The sequence below is a fragment of the Haliotis asinina genome, chromosome 2 (assembly GCF_037392515.1).
Source record: "Haliotis asinina isolate JCU_RB_2024 chromosome 2, JCU_Hal_asi_v2, whole genome shotgun sequence".
NCBI classification, from domain to species: Eukaryota; Metazoa; Mollusca; class Gastropoda; order Lepetellida; family Haliotidae; genus Haliotis; species Haliotis asinina.
The window spans coordinates 93,268,387-93,287,599 of NC_090281.1; the positions used below are offsets into that span (position 1 = coordinate 93,268,387).

A 19,213-nucleotide genomic window follows, 5' to 3' on the forward strand; every position below is an offset into this window, starting at 1 on the left:
CTCTCTATAGATGTGGATTTCAATGGCTGACAGAAGAAAAAACACCAGTCCTCTTGAATGTACAGCACTTCCACCTGAAATGTCAGTTGTATGTAACGTGTAATTTTGATTTGGTTATAACTATTTAAACAGCCTCCTTTTTGCATCACCATGGCAATGTTGAATAGTTTCAGAAATGACAACCCATAGTGCTTGCCCTGTAAATTGTTTTGCACCTCTATGACTTGAAATGTAAATTATTCTGCAGTCCCAGAACTGGCAATGTAAGTTATTTTGAATCTGTTCTTTATTTGTATGTGATTAGGAATGAATATTTTAAATCCAGTGAAATCTTGGCTTAAATAATTACTCTAAGCCAGCTTGACTACCCAATGCCCTCTGCGTCTGGCAGGTATTGGTTCCTTAGATGAAACTGCCCCATGTTGACTCTGTGTTGGAACATGTCACAGTGAGGGCTGACAAGGGCCAGGGGTTCAGGCTTGGTTGGTTTGTATGTCATGAAGACTCTATGCTCATAACATCAGTCACTTGATTGTCTGGTCTGGACTTGATTAGTTACATACTGTGGTCATTCAGCTGGAGTATTACTGGTAGTGACATGCAAACAGACAGATGAAAACTGTTCTGTTGTATGTAATGGGAAATTGAAGAAGAACGTGTAGTGAAATTCTGATTATTACAGTGAATGTTCTTTTAAAATGTAATAGTATTTATTAACAACAGTCTGCGGTAAAAACCTAATTCATGCCAATTAGAGTGAGTGAGTTTGGTTTTACATCACTTTGAGCAATACTGCAGCAATATCATAGCACGGGACACCAGAAAGGGACTTCACACATTGTACATGTGGGGAATCAAACCTGGGTCTTCAGGGTGACAAGCAAATGCTTTAACCACTCGGCTACCCCTCTAGCCGACATCATGTCAAACAGAAGTAAGCCCTGCAGCAAATGAGATATTGAAGCACCTCCTTCTGAGTGTATATAATGTCACCATGTAATATGAAAATGAACAGAAGGCAACAGCACACTTTAACAACTCCCAGCTGTGAAATGAACTGTTCTAGTAAAGATGATATGAACTTGCTAACCACTTCAAATAATCAGTTGCACTTGTAACTTCCAGCACCAGTGAAGTTAAACTAGGTGTTGTGTGAAGTACAGTACTTTGTAGCTGTTTATCATAGCTGTCAGTACAACACTTTGAAGCAATTATTTCTCCTGTTGACTTGGCCATCACAGAGAGACATAGTGAAAACATTGGCACTGCTGATCAAATTTCTTCACTTTGGAAAAGACATTTTGTGAGTGCGCTAGCCAAATTTAATGTGAGGCAGTCAAATATGGCTGAGCCTCGTTTTGAAACTTGATATACAACGGACAGGGATATAGAGCAACAGACACAGATAGAATCTTGTAGTAGTTACATACAATTTATGTCTTAGGAAGGTAAGCTTTACTTGACTACTCTAACCCAGATTTCTTGTAACTTCGGTTGTGAGTAGATAGTGACAAACACAACACAAAACACAAATACTTGTATCTTTGTGAAGATTCTGAATACATTTTGCTGTTTATCTTGACTTAAAGTTTTTGGATAGTTATTGTTGCTATTTTCATATGATACTCAAGTTTAGCTATTTGTTTCTTGGGGACTTTATATCTGAACATCAAATCTCACCATGGGTTAGAACTAGTTATCAACTGTCTACTGTAATGATGATTATTTTGTGCTCATAATATCCACCACTGGATTTTCTGGACTAGATTTAATTATTTACAGACATAGTTCCTATGAGTGCATGCAGAAATACGATTCTGTACATTTAGTCCAAATCCTTTCTCCATGAAATTTTCATTACAACCCTGAATTGTCCATTGTTTTTTTCATATGTTGCTGTTTTAAGGAAACATGCACACAAAATACTGTTTGCATGTTTTTTGTGTGAAAAACACAGGATTCTGCTTTTACTCGAACACTGCAAGTGTCGTAAGCAAAAAGAAACAATATTAAGTTATGTGACATAAATCTATGTACTGTTTCACCTTGTTACTATATCTACAGACTGGCTACTCTCATCTGTCAGAACTGATAAACAACTTTGTTAATGCTTCTGTGAAATGTTTTGATTTTACATTATATACAGGTACTATATTGGCTTACTTTGATCACATGTAGCTATGGTCACAAAGGCAGGATGTGTTATAAGTTATATATATGTACCACAGCTGCAAGTTGGATCAGCTCTGATATGCAGTTTATCACACACACACCTTCTTGATATATCTAACATCATGCATACATATGCATTATCTCCTAACATCTCAGAACATACAGCTGATTCATCATTTTGATGATAGCTTAGTATGGAAGACAGAATTGTATCACAGAAATCTAATTTTACCCAATCTTCTAATGACTGAGTTAAATGTACATGTTCTTTCATCGCTGACATTTATCTACGGCCTAATTTTACACTTGTAACTGAAACTGGCGACAGATGTATTATATGCAGCTCAAATGTGTTTTGCAGGCGAGGTGTTGTCAAATGTTTTCACGAGACTGAGATGCACTTGTTCAGAGTGAGGAAGGGAAGTCTAGCGTGACCCTGACTGCAAGCAGCGAGAGACAGGAAATATGTCTCCAACACTTTCCTGTAGCCAAACAGAAGTCCCAGTGAGCTAGACTCACTTCAACAACATCACTCAAGCAGTGTGGGGACCGCCTAGAGAAACATATACTTCAACAGTCACGAACATAAAGTGCAGTAGTTCACAGGCTGGGAATGGATTTACCTATGTTCATTACTAGGTGAGATTGATTCATAATTATCATTTTACAACTGACATATTGTTAATTGAAGTATAGAACAGAAATGTTGAACACCAGTTATGAAGTTGGGATGTAATGTGCGAAAGTTAGGTGGGAAAATACTCGTGTGTTTAACTTATATCCGAATGATGTATGGTTTCTTAAAGAATTTGTTATATTTATTTTATTTATTTGTCATTGTTGTGGTGTTTTATTTATTTTTTTAGTTTATTATGATAGAAACAGAAAGATATCTTATCTTCATTAATCTGTTGTCGATTATGGGCTGTCTGTTTAAACCTTGTGAAGATCAGGAAATAGACATGAGCCTTCAGGAGTCTCTCTCACTAAACACATAACAGCTTAGTATACGAAAAGTTGCACTATGGGAGAAAGGAACTTATATACAACAGACTTGCTGTGGAACTCGTACACTGTTGTAAATATCAATTGTTATATAATTTCACATTTAAAGTCATCAGAGAAAGCAGATGTCCACTTCAGAGTCAAGTGCAAGTAACCATACGTGTATCACACAGTTTCTACTTGCGGTTCTCAGATGGGTTTGAAAACCTCCCATTAGGTTGAAACTCTGTAAACAGGATAATTACAGCTAAGAACCTCTGTGTACTTGAAGCTGTTACTGACAATCTTTACATTTATGGGAAAATGTAAATGCCCTTGCTTGCTTAAGTAAATTTAAACATACATAAATGTAAACATACTGGAATACAGTGTGCTAAATAGCCACTTGACTGTTAGCCTGTGGCCTTTATAAATACAATAAATCCAGCAAATCTCCACAGTTGCAGACCCAACTGGCAAGTGAATTTTCATGTGGTCATTTGTTTTTTTATAGTATTATAATCTTTTGCTTAGTCTCTGTGTTCATATTTCGTGCCAGTGAATTATTTTGTGTGCTAGAAATTGGCAAGCAAGGCTTGCCCAACTGTAGCAAAATTTGGAAACTATTTTGCACACTGCTGGAATATATTGTCATGTCTCGCTGTGCACGGGTCCAGACAATGACATGACAAGTCTCCCAGTGTAACTTGAGGTTTTTGACATTCTCCTCAGCAAGTCTAGTGTCATTGTGGTCAGGTTAACACAAGTTGATCATGCTGTTATGATGTTCACCAACTGTGTCTTGTGGTGTCTTTCTGCTTGGTAACTTTGTTGAATCATCAGCTCAACTCTTACGTCAGCCATGGTGAATACGTGCTATAGCACCTACTTGTGTACCAGTGCTTGGATCATACTGTCTGTATTGTTGATGAAGGAGGGCTGTTCACATTTTGGTGCATTTTCAGCCTGGGTTTGACATTCATGTGAAGCTGATGATGCATTAATTCTGTCTTTTACAGTATTCTTATTCTTAATTGTCACGGTCCTCAGCTGGTCATATGAGGGAATATAAAAATGTCTAGTTATCACCAAGACTCATTAAGGGTTAAAGACTGTATTTTGCTTTCGTGTCCTTATGACTTCTCTACATAGCCACCATCCTGAGTTACACATTTATCCCACAGTTCTTGAGCTTGCAGTTGGTTATGAATGATGTTCCATAAGTCAAATTGGTCTCATGCTTAACCATTTCTATTGTTACATGACGATATTCTTCAACTAGTGTCTCGTCTTTGTTCACAACATCGACCGATATCATCAGTCAGAGAGGGGCGTCCACTTCTTGACTCATCTTTAATAAACATTCACCGGGTTGGAAATTCCTTGTCCATCTCTCCACAATATCATAGGATATCATCGCCATAAACAGATTTCATCTCATCGTGAATTTGTCGTGCAGTGCAGCCCTTTAAGTGCAGGAAACTTAATTACACTGTGTGTCCCAATCTTCTCTATATGCGGGGGTACTGGTACTGGTGTACTGGGTATAGTAAGGTAGATATTTCTTGGTCCATTAACTAGACAAGAATCACTGATGTTACTGTCAAAATTTCATCCTGAGTGCTCAGTAAGTTCTTGTTGACAGCTGAAATTTTTTGATACCCCCTCACCAGGCTGATCAAGATGATAGGTTTATTGTATTTCACAGTACCCTGACAGATGGGTTGTTGCTCACGACAGTGATCACTGGATTGTATGGTCTGGTACAGTGATGGTGTTGATTCTGTCCACCATCAACAGCTGGGTTAATACAACCTAACAATAATAATTGCAACACAAGTTCTTGTTTCGAAATATGAGATTCTTATATTGATTTCACAAGCATTGCTAGACAATGGTATAAACTCAGTTAAATTTTGATTAATTAGATTTGATATGAATATATAATTACACAGGCATGGTGCATGAATAACTGGTATTTATGGATTTCAATGTCTATTATTTGCAATATTGCTATATGCTTTGTTAATGATAAATGTACAAGTATCTGTACTGATATGTCCCAGTGATGACAACTCCTTACACATTGCTTGTAGCTGGAAGCCATCACATCTCCTCACCCTGAGCCACACAGTTACTCTTCGTAAACATCTGATGTAAACTTGGCAGTGTATCTGTGAAACTCTGCAGAGACCTGATGGAGGAGAAAGGACCTTGTTGTGTTTTCGAATGTATAAACAATGATGAAGATAAACATGCAGTTTGTGAGTTACACTTCAAAGCAGTTGATCATTTTCTCATGTTGTAGTTGCCCTTTACATCCAGTATGTTGTAAGACATTGTAAGTGCTCACTGCTCAGTTGAAGTGAAGTTTTTTTGGTGAAACAGTGGTTGTCAGAGTTACTATTGTGTGATTAAGATCGTTAACATTTTCATTTCTAAATAAAGACATCTCTTAGCTGACTTAGTCACTGTTCACTGGATTTTGACTGAAACAGTTATTTGTTCTAATTCTGTACAGTTGGTGCAGATTTGTTAGAAATGATGGAAATACATACAATACACACATTCCATAAATTTATTAACATTAGATATATTAAAATAAATACATATAATAAATATATTGCAGAATTAAATTTTTATATTTTGTAACCATGGTTAGTGAGAATGGTTTTACGTGACTTTAGCAATATTCTAGCAATGTCATGTTGGGGGGTACCAGGGATGTGCTTCACATGTTGTACCAAAGTGAGGAATTGAACCTGTCTTCAGTGTGACAACTGGATGCTTTGACTATTAGGCTACTCCATGGTCCCTTATCACCATGAATTCACTAGAGTAGGGCCTGATGGGTGTAGAAGGAGTTCGTTTGCAGTCTGTAATGGTTCTAATTTTGTTCATTTGTAGCAAATTTGTCAATTGAATAAATAACATCAGCTACATTCCTATATATACATAAGGGAATATTTTCCAGGATTAAATTTTTACAATTTATAACCATGGATTGATTAGAGAGGGGTCTGATGGGCAGTTACCTATGGGGCCAGAAATAATCATGCAGAGTTGCGTCCATTACATATTCAATGAACCGCTGATGGTGGGTTCAGATCCCATATTCTCCTTCATTGTGATATAGTTATGTCAACATTATAACTGTACTTGAAGACAGTGTTTATTCCTGACAATACCTACAAATAGTTTGACCTACTCTTCTCCATTCACACACTACAAAGAAAAAGTCATGAATCCCATGGAGAGATCATATCAGCAGGTGATAAACAGTGATGATTACTTTCTCATAGGAAAAAAAAAGAGCAACACAGAATTCCCATCAGTTTCAAACATACAGACTGCCAACAATGCACAGCGGTCTGCTCTCGCCCACCTCAATCTGAACAACAGTACAAACAATCTTTTGTGATGTCGGTGAAGTTGAAATGCATGAGGGGTCACATAGCTTGAAGTTGTTATTATAGAATCTGATGGCGAAATACTACCAGCATGGTGTTAATCTATTTATGGCTGAAGTGTGTAGGATAAGCATTAATCATAGATTACAGACAGAGGCTTGCCAGCCAGGTCCTACATTTCCGTGAAGGCTCCTTCACCAACTTTTAGCGTAATAGTGGGTGCTTATTCACTGTTCAAAACCCACTTTATTGTCAAGCCCTTTTATTGCTCTAATATCAGTTAATTAATTTCGACTTGCATGAGTTGAGTTCAGCTGTTGCTCACATACCTTTCATGTGGACAGGCAGATATTTTATACCTAATAGAGCAAAGATGATTGTGAGCAGAGCTACATTGCAAAAGGAATATCATGTATTATTACTGTCTCAGACATCTAATTTTCAAAAAGAGTTTAAAAAGTGCATACATAATGTACATTCTGCAGTAATATATTTTCTAGATAATCCTTTTTTTCCTTTTTGAAAAGGAATTTATTATACCTTTAAAAAAGAAGGACATATTCCATTTTGCCAGTATACCACTAGCCTGTGCCAGTGCATATGAGAAAAGGTAATATATATCATATAAATGAAATATATCCAAAGGAATGGAATAAATTTCATGTAAATTTCCCTTGATTTCTCTTCATCAACTGTTTCCTCTACGGCTTCATCAGTTGCATTTGATCAATCTTGTAGATCCCATATCCCCTACTTTTTTTTAATGGTATATTAGAATTGCTGCTGTATTTGTGTATGATGCAATGCAATGAGATATATCCTCTTTATAGTGGAAGACAGGTGTCTGGTTTACTTCCATTGTGTGTGGTGCTGGCGACTACCCTGGGCTCATGGCCCACATACCTACAACTTAATCAGAAATGAAGAGTATTACGTTTGACCCATCTGAGATGTGCTCAAGTTCCAAAGGAATTTTGTTTGGGTATGGAGCATGTTTGATGAGTGTGTAGACTTCTGTGAGGTATTCTGTAATTTGGGTGAGGCTTGTAGGAAGATTTATAATCCTTCTGTCTAATTAACCCTTCCTTTAGCCAGATGGTGTAGGTGATGTCTGCGACTGGTAAACCCATCTCGTCAGTGGTGTTGTATTTGTAGGTATATTGATGTACATTCACACCAGAACCTAGATTCAGCTCTGTGCTGCAGTGTTTTAACTGTCAAATCTGAAGTTGATGGAATGACAGTAGCTAATAGTAATATATTAAAGTCAGTTCAGTCAGTAATTAATGCTGTATTCTTATGGTTCCAACCTGTAAATAATAACCGTAACGTTAATGAAAGATCATGTAACAAAATTGCTGAGCAATTAAATTATAATGACATTAGATATATGAGGATGACCATAGTAAGATGACCAGTCAACCATCTTGGCCTCACTGGGTGGGCAGTAGGCCTTCAGTAGATCACATGATACATGTTTTAGGTTGGTTTCACTGCACTGTGTTCACAAAGCTACAAAGCCTTCCCATGCCCCCCACGGTTGAGGAATGTCGTGATGTATGTACATGTGTATGTGTCTGCAATTGATAAGACAGAACTTCCTCTCTCAAATATGTCAAAACTGCCATTTATTTTCTTTTCTGCTATGTGATTAGGAAGATCAGGATAGCCGTGTGGTTAAACATTTGCCAGTCATGTCCTGAAATCTACTTACCATAAGGTGCAGTTAACCTCCATCAGACCACAATAACTTCATTATTAGATTGTCATGCAGTTGTTTGGAAAATCTTATAAGAGGAAGGATTTGATTTTTCTTCAAGCTGTTCAAGGCATCTGTTTATGCTAATGGAATTGTTTCACATTAAGCATGACTGCATGTTTAGTCTGAGGTCTATTGTATAGTATGTTATATCATGTTTTATACATGATAGCATTATGTGCAGTATGAAGGTATTTAAATCTAAGAAGGGAATATATGCATTTTAGTGATTTTGTCTTCTTATTGATTATTTGAAGCCATATGATTTCTTCATTGTTGAGAAAAATCTAGTATGACATCATCGTTTGTCTGTCACATCACAAGCTGAATAGATTTTGTCATCTGAACAAAATGCTGCCTTCAGTGAATGTTTCTCTGTCAGATTTTATCATCATTGTACAAAATGGTATCTCCGTGGCATCTATATAGGTGTGGCAGTGTTGTATATGTCGTTCTGGTTCATCTGACTCTATTTACCAGCCTCTGAGAGGTAATTAATATCTAAACCTTAATGAAGGATAAGAGCTGAATTTGAGAGGGGAGCGAAGTCATTGTAATTCTGGCACAGACAATTTCTTGAGTAGTTGAACTGAATTCAGTTATTTCAGTTTCAACAGCCTGCTTCCCTCTGTGGATGATGATTTAGGACAGGCTGTATCCGAGATATGACCTTCTGGGCTGAAGCCAGGCAGTTGTGGAAATAATCGTTGGGTAGAGGGATGAGGTAATGATAATATGATGCTCGATAGTGCTGGGTTTGTGACTCACAGCTTAACTTCTAGTGTGAACATCTGCAGGTTTGGCTTGCTGACAGCTGACAGACAGTTCTGCTAAATGATATGGAACCCATTACAAGACAAAACTAAAACTCAAAACCAGGAAGAACCCCTGCTTTCAGATGGGTTTGTGATTCGGAAACTACATTTCACTGATGCTCTAAAATCTGAGCCTTTGTTGTGACTGATAGTGTAGGTCTCTACCATGCCTTCGGGCTGGTGAAGCTACCTTAGGATAGAAAATAATTGTATTTGGTTTCTTTTAATATTTGATGTATACTTTTGATAGAGGTGATGATCTGGGAGGGAACAGTTTTCTGTGTTTAGTTGCTTAATTACCTTTTTTGCTCCACACTATATATGCTCAATAAGTAGGTGCTGATTCCATGACATTTCAGCAGTATCTAAACAGTTTAAAAACTGGACCAAGCAGACCAGTAGTTGACTGTGTTCTGAAATGAACTACTAAAGGCCTGAAGATCAGACAGGGAGGCCAAGATGGTTGATGTCATGTTGTCATGACATTATATGGCCCATGTCATTCACATGAATGCGCTTGCATGCATGTCAGTTTGTGTGCCCAGCGGCCCACAGTATGTGAATGAACAAGTGAGTGAGTATGGTTTTACTTCACTGTAGCAAAACAGATAAAGTTACATATCTTATATTTGGGATTACATGTTCTCAGTAAAGTAATCCCAAATATCCCAGATATGTTACATTTGGCCACTTTCTAAATGGCAGTGCGTTGTCATGATAACTAGAGATATGGCCAGTATACAACTTGCTGTGTTTTACTCCACCCAGCTACTACTAGGAGCAGCACACAGCAGCTGACTTCCTCTCCCCAATCTTAATACAGGAAACAGCTTTCACACCGAAAAGTCATCTTGTTTGATGACATGTATCAAGAGCTTGCATGTAATTATGAAGATGCAGTTTTGAAATTAGGTCAGTACAGCACACCAGTTGATAATTCACGGACTGAAAGCAAGTGCTTCCATTGAGCTATATGGGTCGATGATAGTGACAAATAAACCCATAAAAAACGACAAGGAACCGCTGAACCTGGTTAGATCTGTACTTGCTTCATTTTAGGGCTTTATCATTGTAGGGAGGACTAGACAGTATGGAAAATAATGTGATTCAGGGACTGTGAGACAATCTAACATAGCTTCTTCTAAAAGAAGTGTTGGACGTGAGTTAGACTAAGGCTTAGTCTCTGAATACTTGTGTGTATATATATTTTTGATAGAAACAAACAAACAAACAAACAAACCCATTTTGATTGAAAAGGATTCCCAGGGAGACCAGAAATTAAGAACCTGAACCTGAGGAAATCTAGACTTGCTTCATTTAATGCTTTAGTAGGGAGGGCTTGGCATTAGGCAAAATAATGTGGTTAAGTAATGTGAGACAGAGTAGAGGTGAGTCGTCCAGGGTATTCAGTTTTGCACACAGAATGGAGATATGATGCACTTGATAACTGAGGATAGGATGTCTATAACGTTGATATTTCAGTCAGCCGTACATCTTTATATTTTATACACAATGTTCAAAAGTTCTATGGGAAGAGAATATAGTGTAAGTAAACATAATCAAACTAATGTATCTCACTTTTGTATGAAAAGAGCTATATTTACTCACATTGCGTACATCAACACTTGACAGAAGTGGCTTTCAAGGTGCCTAGTCAGCCAGTACATTGTCCATGAATAAATATTACAGCAAAATGGATGCCTTTCACACAGCTGCATCGTTCAGTTTTTACTGCAACAGTACACATTTTGAGGTCAAAACAGTTAAAATTCTTAACCCATTTTGAAGATACCCATCTTCTGAGTTTTGAGGCTGTGCAACATGGTGGTTATTGTGTTTGTCTGTTGTGTACAAGTCTGAGTTTGACTCCCTTTCTGTGTCCAGCTAGTGGTGTTTCAGATGAGACTGTAAACCTGTAGGTGTAACACTTTAGTCATGATGAATGCTGAACATTTTCTGCCTTAGAACAGGGCCCTAGATTTTTGTAAAAGTGACCAGGTTGTATTGGCTGGTCACAGCTTGCTGTGATGTACTTTGAATATTGCTGATTGGCATAAAACAACATTCACTGATGTACCACTTAAATATGCAGCTGAAAGTTACAGAACTGGGATATGTCAGGCCCCAGAGTTTCGGTGAGTTTTATATCTGCTAATCTGTAAGGAACAAATTTACAATTCATGTTTGTTATTTAGGAAAGTCAAAGTTTTGATAAGTGCACCAGTACTAATGTACCACTTAGTGAATGTCATTCTCTTCCCACAGAGGTCACTCTGTCATATCATCTTATGTAGCCTCTGTTCTAATATGGCCATATTTCCAGTTTTTCATAAAATCCCCTAACAGCCCAAAATTGAGACACAAATTATCTCCCTTCTTTCTAGCCAATGCAATCACGTGTTACGTTGACTTAGATCCGGTATGGCGGCCACCATGAAATTAGACGAACAACTTCTTAAGGATATTTTCATTATTTCATGTTAAACTGAAACATAGAAACTAGCACTAAATAAAGTGCAGGAATCAATTGACAAGATGTTTTTGTAGATGTGACACTTGACACTTAGTGCTTAGTTTGTCCTTTGTTAAAGAGGGACATGGAGATGCCATTGATCCACTATTACATGACTGGGTTTCTATCTAGACAAAATGTGCATCACTGCTGGGGAAGAGGTTCAAGATTTTCCGAAGCATACAGAGGCTTCAGAATGATCGCTTTTGAGACAACATTGCTGATTGCACAACTAAATCTGATTGCAGCCTATCACGAATTTAAGAAGACTTGCACTATGAAAGGTCCATATTAGAACAGAGGTTACATGGGAAGATATGACAGGAGTAATCTCTGTGAGGGGTGAATGGGTGATTGTCTCTCTTGAGGTGAATGACCTTTATCGTGTAAATCTGCTCCATCAAGGGAATGTCTTCTGTTTTGTGAATGTCCTCCATTAGGTGAATGCTGTATGGAGATGTGTATGAGTATACTGTATACATGCTTGTTGAATGTCCTGTGTGCAATGAATGCTGTATGTAGATCTGTATGAGTATACTGTATACAAACTTGTTGAATGTCCTGTGTGCAGTGAATGCCATTATAGATCTGTATGAGTATACTGTATACAAGCTTGTTGAATGTCCTCGATGAGATGAATGCTGTACAGATCAGCATGGGTATTCTGAATACTTTGAACCTGCCCTGTGCGATGAATGCTATATGTAGATCTGTATGGATATACTGTATACAAACTTGTTGAATGTCCTCCATGAGGTGTCAGCTGCATGTAAAGTGCTGTGTGTGTGATAACTGTATACAAGCTTGTTGAATGTCCTCCACGAGGAGTCAGTTGCATGAAAAGTGCTGTGTCAGCTTTGTGTCAGGTGCTGTGTATGTAATAACTGTATACAAGCTTGAAGTAAGTCAACAGTGCAGATGTCTTTGTCAGCCGATGTCCTGGTTCATGTCAGTTGTTGTCTTGTAATCTGTCTGTCCAGCACAGTGTCTGTCGCTTAACCAACAAGGACTGTGAAACTGAAACTGGCACAGGGAATGCCAGCTGTGTGTCATCAAATGCGGCTCAGTTTAAAACAAATAGCTGTGACAGTAGCCATCTTGAAACCATCCATGTGGGACTTTGTTATAAATCACACTCTGCTGCATGTTAATGAAAAACTTTAAAGTATGTGATATGTGTAGAAACATATTTTACATTTTGGTGCATATTTTTGTTCTGAACTTTACTCCACATATCCGTCTTTGCTTTATTGTCTAATGTTACCGCATTGCAATTTCATCTGTAAACATTCCCAGCTATCATGCAAAACATCTCTGTCATGCTATCTTCTTTTCTATATTTATAATCTCATTTATTTTTCCAGTGATAACAAAAATGTTATTTAGCTTTCAGAACCCTGAAAAATTTAGAACGAGGAAAAGGTTCATATAAAAAATGAGGTTTGACAAAAACTGCATTTGAAACAACATAATCAGATGTCTCTTTTTGTGAGCACAGTTAAAATCTTGATTGTGGTGTGTTAACAGATGTAGAGACAAGTAGTGATAAGGAAGGGACTTTATGTCTCCTGGATAGTTTCATGATTTCTCTAATTACTTGAAATTTAATTGTCATAGGAATTAATTGCTAAGAGCATCTTACTGAATTCGAAGTACCATTGTTTCAGATAGCACCAGCTTAAGTAATAATTCTTAGTGTTAGACCATGTTGTGGACGTATGGTTTTATGGTTGTTTGTCCAAATTGTCAACACGTACTACTGGGCTGTTGACAATAATAGTGATGAAGTTAAAGTTAATACATTAGAGAGATGGAGTTGGTAATTGTTGAGGCACAACCCTTGCAATAGAGTGGTAGAAGTGTCAATACCTCGTACCACTTTCTGTTCCAGCTCCTCTACTAGTCAGTCTCGCCACAGGGATAGTGTTTGTCTATGGATAGTGGTACACAGTCCTTACAGCAAAGGAACATAGACTTAAACTGTTATGTGTTCTTGTGAGTAGTAATATATAGAAACAGTTATGAATGAGTGATAGCAAACATGAAGCGTGTGAGTGAGTGAGTGAGTGAGTGAGATATGTTATACGCTGCACTCAGCAATATTCCAGCTATATGACGGCAGTCTGTAAATAATCGTGTCTGGACCAGACAGTCCAGTGATCAACAGCATGAGCATCGATCTGCGCAATAGGCAACTGATGACGTGTCAACCAAGTCAGCAAGCCTGACCACCTGATCCCGTTAGTCAGCTCTTACAACAATCCTAGTCGCCTTTTTTGGCAAGCATGGGTTGCTGAAGGCCTATTCTATCTTCACTGATATATTCTTTATGTGATAACAATTCAATGAAGATATAATGTACTTAATTATGGTTGCATGGACACAAATCAAGTGTGCAGCTTCCAAAAATATTTGATAGCGATACTGTAACATGCATTCAGTTTTGGATTACACTCACTCTGTGAAGGATAATACTTTGTCAGTAAAGGATTGCACATCTCAGTAAAGGATTGCACATCTCAGTAAAGGATTGCACATCTCAGTAAAGGATTGCACATCTCAGTAAAGAACAAATTCTAGTACTGTCGTTGGGGTTGAGTCCCATCCAGGATTCAAACCCATACTCTCAGTGTGGCACCCCATCCCCAGCAATCAAAGTCAGCAATACTGTAGTGCATGTTGTGAAATAATGATATTGTTCACTTTGATCAGCACTGAAAGTAATTTCCTAGTCACTGGTGAAATACATTCCCACAAAGAAACAAAAAAGATTCTTATGTGAAAGTAGTCCTTGGTCCTGAATAAGAACTCACTGAGGCAGTAAATGACAACTGTAATGTCTCAGTCATGTGATTAAACACGGAATGTGTCTTGCACCAAGTTTACCCATGAAAAAAGAAACCCTCTCTGAGGTGTGTAGTGATTTCATTGTAGAAACTAGAGTCATGGGGCCCCTCTGTCAACATGCGTTCTTCAAAGTAGATTTACAGTGTGTGAGTTTTAAGCACGCTGTAATTAACCAGACAACAGACACTTGTGCTAGATATATTTTTTTATTGGATTCTTCAGTAAAGAGGTCCGAGAAATGCAAGAAAGTTGATCACTTGCTTGTCAAGTGGTTTTAGCTGTGATATTCAGATGCAGTGTAAACCATGGGTACAAGCCTCTAGAGAAATCTAAACGTTTAGCTGCAGATGTTTACATGGGTGGAGTCATTTACCAAATGTGAGACAAGATTTATTTTTCTAAGGCTTAGTTTGTGCATGTGTTGCAAAAAGATATGGCTGCTGGGGGATATATAAATGAAAGCATTCATGGAGTGTAAAAAAGTGTGTTATGAAATGTCATCCTACATAAATGATACTGAGTCAAAACCACCACCCAGTAGATCTGAGTTCAGATTGTAACTGTATATCCAGTTTAACAGTTATGTGATAGATGCACAGTGCTGAGTTGATCGATGTTTTAAAACTGCCGGTACTGCCTGTCATTACTATAGAGCAACCTAGTTTACTGACAGAATTTACTCATCTATCAGCATCGACCATTAAGTGTCACTTTTTAGAAAGTGGTCAAATACAACAAATGTTTTAGTTGGGATTAAACTTTCTCAGTGAAGTAAAGATTCTAGTTATTTTGGGTTTAGTCCCTTCCATTTTTCAATTCCACAGTCTCAGAGGAATGCACCTGATCTCTCGCCTGACGTTGATCAGCAATTTTGTGTGCTGATGAGACACAGTGAGAATGTGGGTTCAAGTTCTGGATGGGACTCAACCCACAAAAGTAACTGAATCTGTGTTTTATTGTAAAAGTGTAATCCCAAATGTAACAGATGTGTGACCAATTTGGGTACAAAATGTAGAGAATGAACAAGTTTTAAGGACAAGAGAGCTGAATGTCACTGTTCTTCGGTATCTGAATGTGACATTGTATCTCTTGCATCAACGTGGTGACTAAATAGAGCCATGTGTTGTTGAACTAAACCTTACTGAATTCAGTTTCAGTGTTAACACGGTTGAATCAACAGGTATACTTGGAAGACACCCATGGTTGTTTCTGTATTCTGCTAAGACATTTTGTCCATGAACAGAAATAGATGACAACACAAGAAATGGTTGCATTCTCAGTTGTGACAATTCCAAATATCTGCCCTGACAGCAGTTTCCAGTGGTGGAGGTGGCTGTTAGGAGGGTAACTTGGGTTTAGCATAGTGTTAATGTTTCGCAAACTAACCATAAAAGGCCACTGAGGTGAAGTTTTATTGTCAAGACACTTCCACTTAAAAAGCAGCATGAGTGCATTAGTGATGTACCCATCAGGGAAGTAGCTAGTTCCATGTACTGTTGAGCCTGCTGAACTGTCATGCTAGAGTTAAACAACATGCGGACCAGTCTTTGACTTTTCTCTCAGTGCTGATCTACATGCAGGGTACAAATAAGTACGTTTTTCAGTAAGATTGAAAGGCAGAGATTCTGTTCACTCTGCCATTGACATAGTGTAGTACTTTATTAACATAAGTAACTGCTAGACAGCAAAGGATGTCACTCAAAACACACACTGCCTAGGAATGGTCAAGAGTGACAGTTCATTAAGCCACTGACACAAGTGTATGTTGGGGCAAACAAATGGTAACGATCTCAGAAATATTTCCAAGAATTTCTTCTTGGAGTCAGTGGTTATCATAGCCTGTGGTTATCCCAGGTCTGCATATGCCTACTTTATGAAATCAAGTATCTGTTGGACAACAAATGGTGTCATTCACAACAGACAAATTTGAACAGAAATGGCCAAAAGTGACAGTGACACAAATATATGTTGGGACAACAAATGGTAACAGTCTCAGAAATATTTCGAAGAATTTCCCCTTTGAGCCCATGGTTATCACAGGTCAGTATATGTGTGCCATCCATACCCCTGCATGGAATATGGTTGCACTGACAGACTGCAACAGGAACGTCCTTTGTGGTGTCCTCCTCCTGTTTAAGATGTACATTGAGATAACACAGCAGTCTAAACAATGTCTGTTTCACAAGTTCCCACTGGTGTTTACAGCCAGCACATGTTGGTAGCAAACAAGGAGAAGGCATGTGGAAGTGGTTGGCTGAGGGGGGACATCATACACTGGCAGTACTAAGGTATTGGATTTATCTTACTGAACACATGTCAGGGTTTGTTTTCAATTTTTAAGTTTTCTGATACTGTGACAACTTATCATTGATGTCTTGCTAATGGGTATTGCGGCTGTTGTTGAGATTAGCAAGTGTTTCATGGGTACAGTGATAGGTGTAGTGTGGCACAGACTGCTGGTGCATCAGCGATTTATTTTGCGGTCACTGTGGTTGTTGATGTCGTGCTTGTTTTTGTACTTCAAATAGGTTTGTATGTTTTACAATTGCAAATTGGACTTCAGTGATATTTTGTTGTGTTTGTACAAGGGTGAGACTTGGACTTCTTACAAACAGGTAAAGTTTTCATAATGTTTCTGTTCTTTTTAATGCACAAATTATAGTATTCTTGCATCTGATATGTAATTTCTGTCATCAGGAAAATTTTGAATTTAATATGTAAAGATGGTGTTAAAATCATGTTTATACTGTTTTCATGAAGAACAGCAGGTTTGCTGTCTGACGAACAGTGAATGCTTTTGTGTGGAGTGTTGCAGCATTCCAGCGACATCATGAAAATGAGTAAATAATGAAATCTGGATCAAACCAGTGGTTGACAGCATGAGCCATAAACAATCTGTAAAGTCACAAATGGAAACCACCTGGATGTCCTCTGAGTTTACATTTGGAGGAGCAAGTTTCATTTAGGATTGGTTCCACCCTATAACCCCTACAAGGAGATAGTGAAGCATTTATAGCACCTGTTCTGTCCCTTGTCACCACAGTTAGACAATCCAGCATGGAGCCAGTTTAGACAAACACTTAGTGTCTGAATGCAGGAATATAGTTTTGACAGTGACAAACATATTCAAATTGAAAAGGAGCACCAGTGAATTGGAAAATTCAGAACCAGAGGAAGTATGCACTTGCTTCATTTAGGGCTTTAGAATTGCAGGAAGGGCTAGACAGCTGGGATATCATGTGGCTCAGGGACTTTGAGAAGTGTTAGGATCTTTTCTGCCAGTAGGGATATGACCATGTGGTACTTGGGCCTGTCCTGCCCTATAACCCATTCTGTTGACCTAGTTTGTCCCAGTGTAAATGATTACATACGTGTCTTTGAAACTGTTGCTTATGGATATGAGAGGATGTATTTATATGTTTGTTGATGGAGGAGTCTGTAAATGAAAAGTATTTGTGTAGATACATCTGTTTGGTGTAAGAGTTACCAGAAAGTAGGCCTGATGGGGGACACTTCTACACCTACATAGCTACATGGGAGATCAAAGACTTTATTGATGTAGTTGCTTTGGTGGAGTGTTTTTCAGCATAATCTTAAGGCTTATGTAAGGAGCAAGACTCACCTGAAAGGTTTTCAAAAATATATGCGTCTCCAAAGGAGTTAAAGATCACCATTTATATTGAACTTTAGTTAATCTGTCAATTTTGGTAAAAAAGATATGACCTAGATAGGGATTTATTAAAGTACTATATTTTCTGTAATTAGTGCCAGGTCATGAGTAAGAGCAGGGCCTCTAATAAGAGCTGGGGATAAAGCAGTGACAGCTTGCTGACAATTACAGTAATTAGACCTAGTAAGTGCTAAAGGCCATGGGTTCTGATAAATGATGGGTCTGGAACTCCTGGAACTGGGTGTATATTAGAGGAAATATGGTATTTCTTTCTGTTTGGTTTATCATGGAATTCCACATCTTTTTCTGAGCATTTGTGGCTGTTCACTTTTGTTCTCCTTCAGTATTTTAATCAACTGCCTAACACAAGTCTTCAACATCGTTAGCAGTCACAATCTGCAGATTGCAATTCTTAAATCCTCTGAGAAATATGATCACCCCTTGCTCTGGTTAATGAGGTAGGTTTTATGGGCAGGGGAAATGATGTAAAAGTATAGATTTCAAGGAATAATTTCTTTATTTCACCTCCTGATTTCTAATTTGTGTTTTGAAATGTTGTTTTGGAATGAGAACAGTATAATATTTCTGTAGATGTCTCGTAAATCATATTTTATACCCATATAAAGCAGTGATGTTCTGGTTGGCTTTAATGGAGAAATATCAGTTACAAGAAATAACGAAGTCATAGTTGTTCTATGTTTGTTTTTAAAATCTGTTTCAAATTATCCCAGATATTTGCTTTGTATGACTAATAAAAGAAATGTTGTTTTTTTTTCATCAATTCAGATATCAGTTACAAAGTAAAATTACAACAATTCATAGCTCTAACTGAAAACTTTCCCTGCCGTTCTGATGTTTCAAAGGAAAATATTTGTTTCTAACATTTGTTATCAGTGTTATTTTTTTGTGAGAGAAATTCATGAAAGATTTTTAGGGTTAGCAGTTTTAATTCTCTTGTTTGCAGATATTTGCCAGTCAGAGGAAATGACAGAGAGAGCACAGAAACATAGACAAGTGTTTGGAAGAAAGTATGCATTTTCAAAC

General features: G+C 37.8%; 1 protein-coding gene across 1 annotated transcript in view; it reads left to right on the top strand.

The window, feature by feature from the left end:
• The first annotated feature begins 2,538 nt into the window (after window positions 1-2,538).
• LOC137274610 (serine-rich adhesin for platelets-like) overlaps window positions 2,539-19,213 on the top strand; it is a 47,646-nt gene continuing 30,971 nt past the window's right edge. The window contains exon 1 of the mRNA XM_067807901.1: window positions 2,539-2,811. The gene's annotated coding sequence lies outside the window, so the exon portion shown is untranslated. The remainder of the gene's footprint in view (window positions 2,812-19,213) is intronic.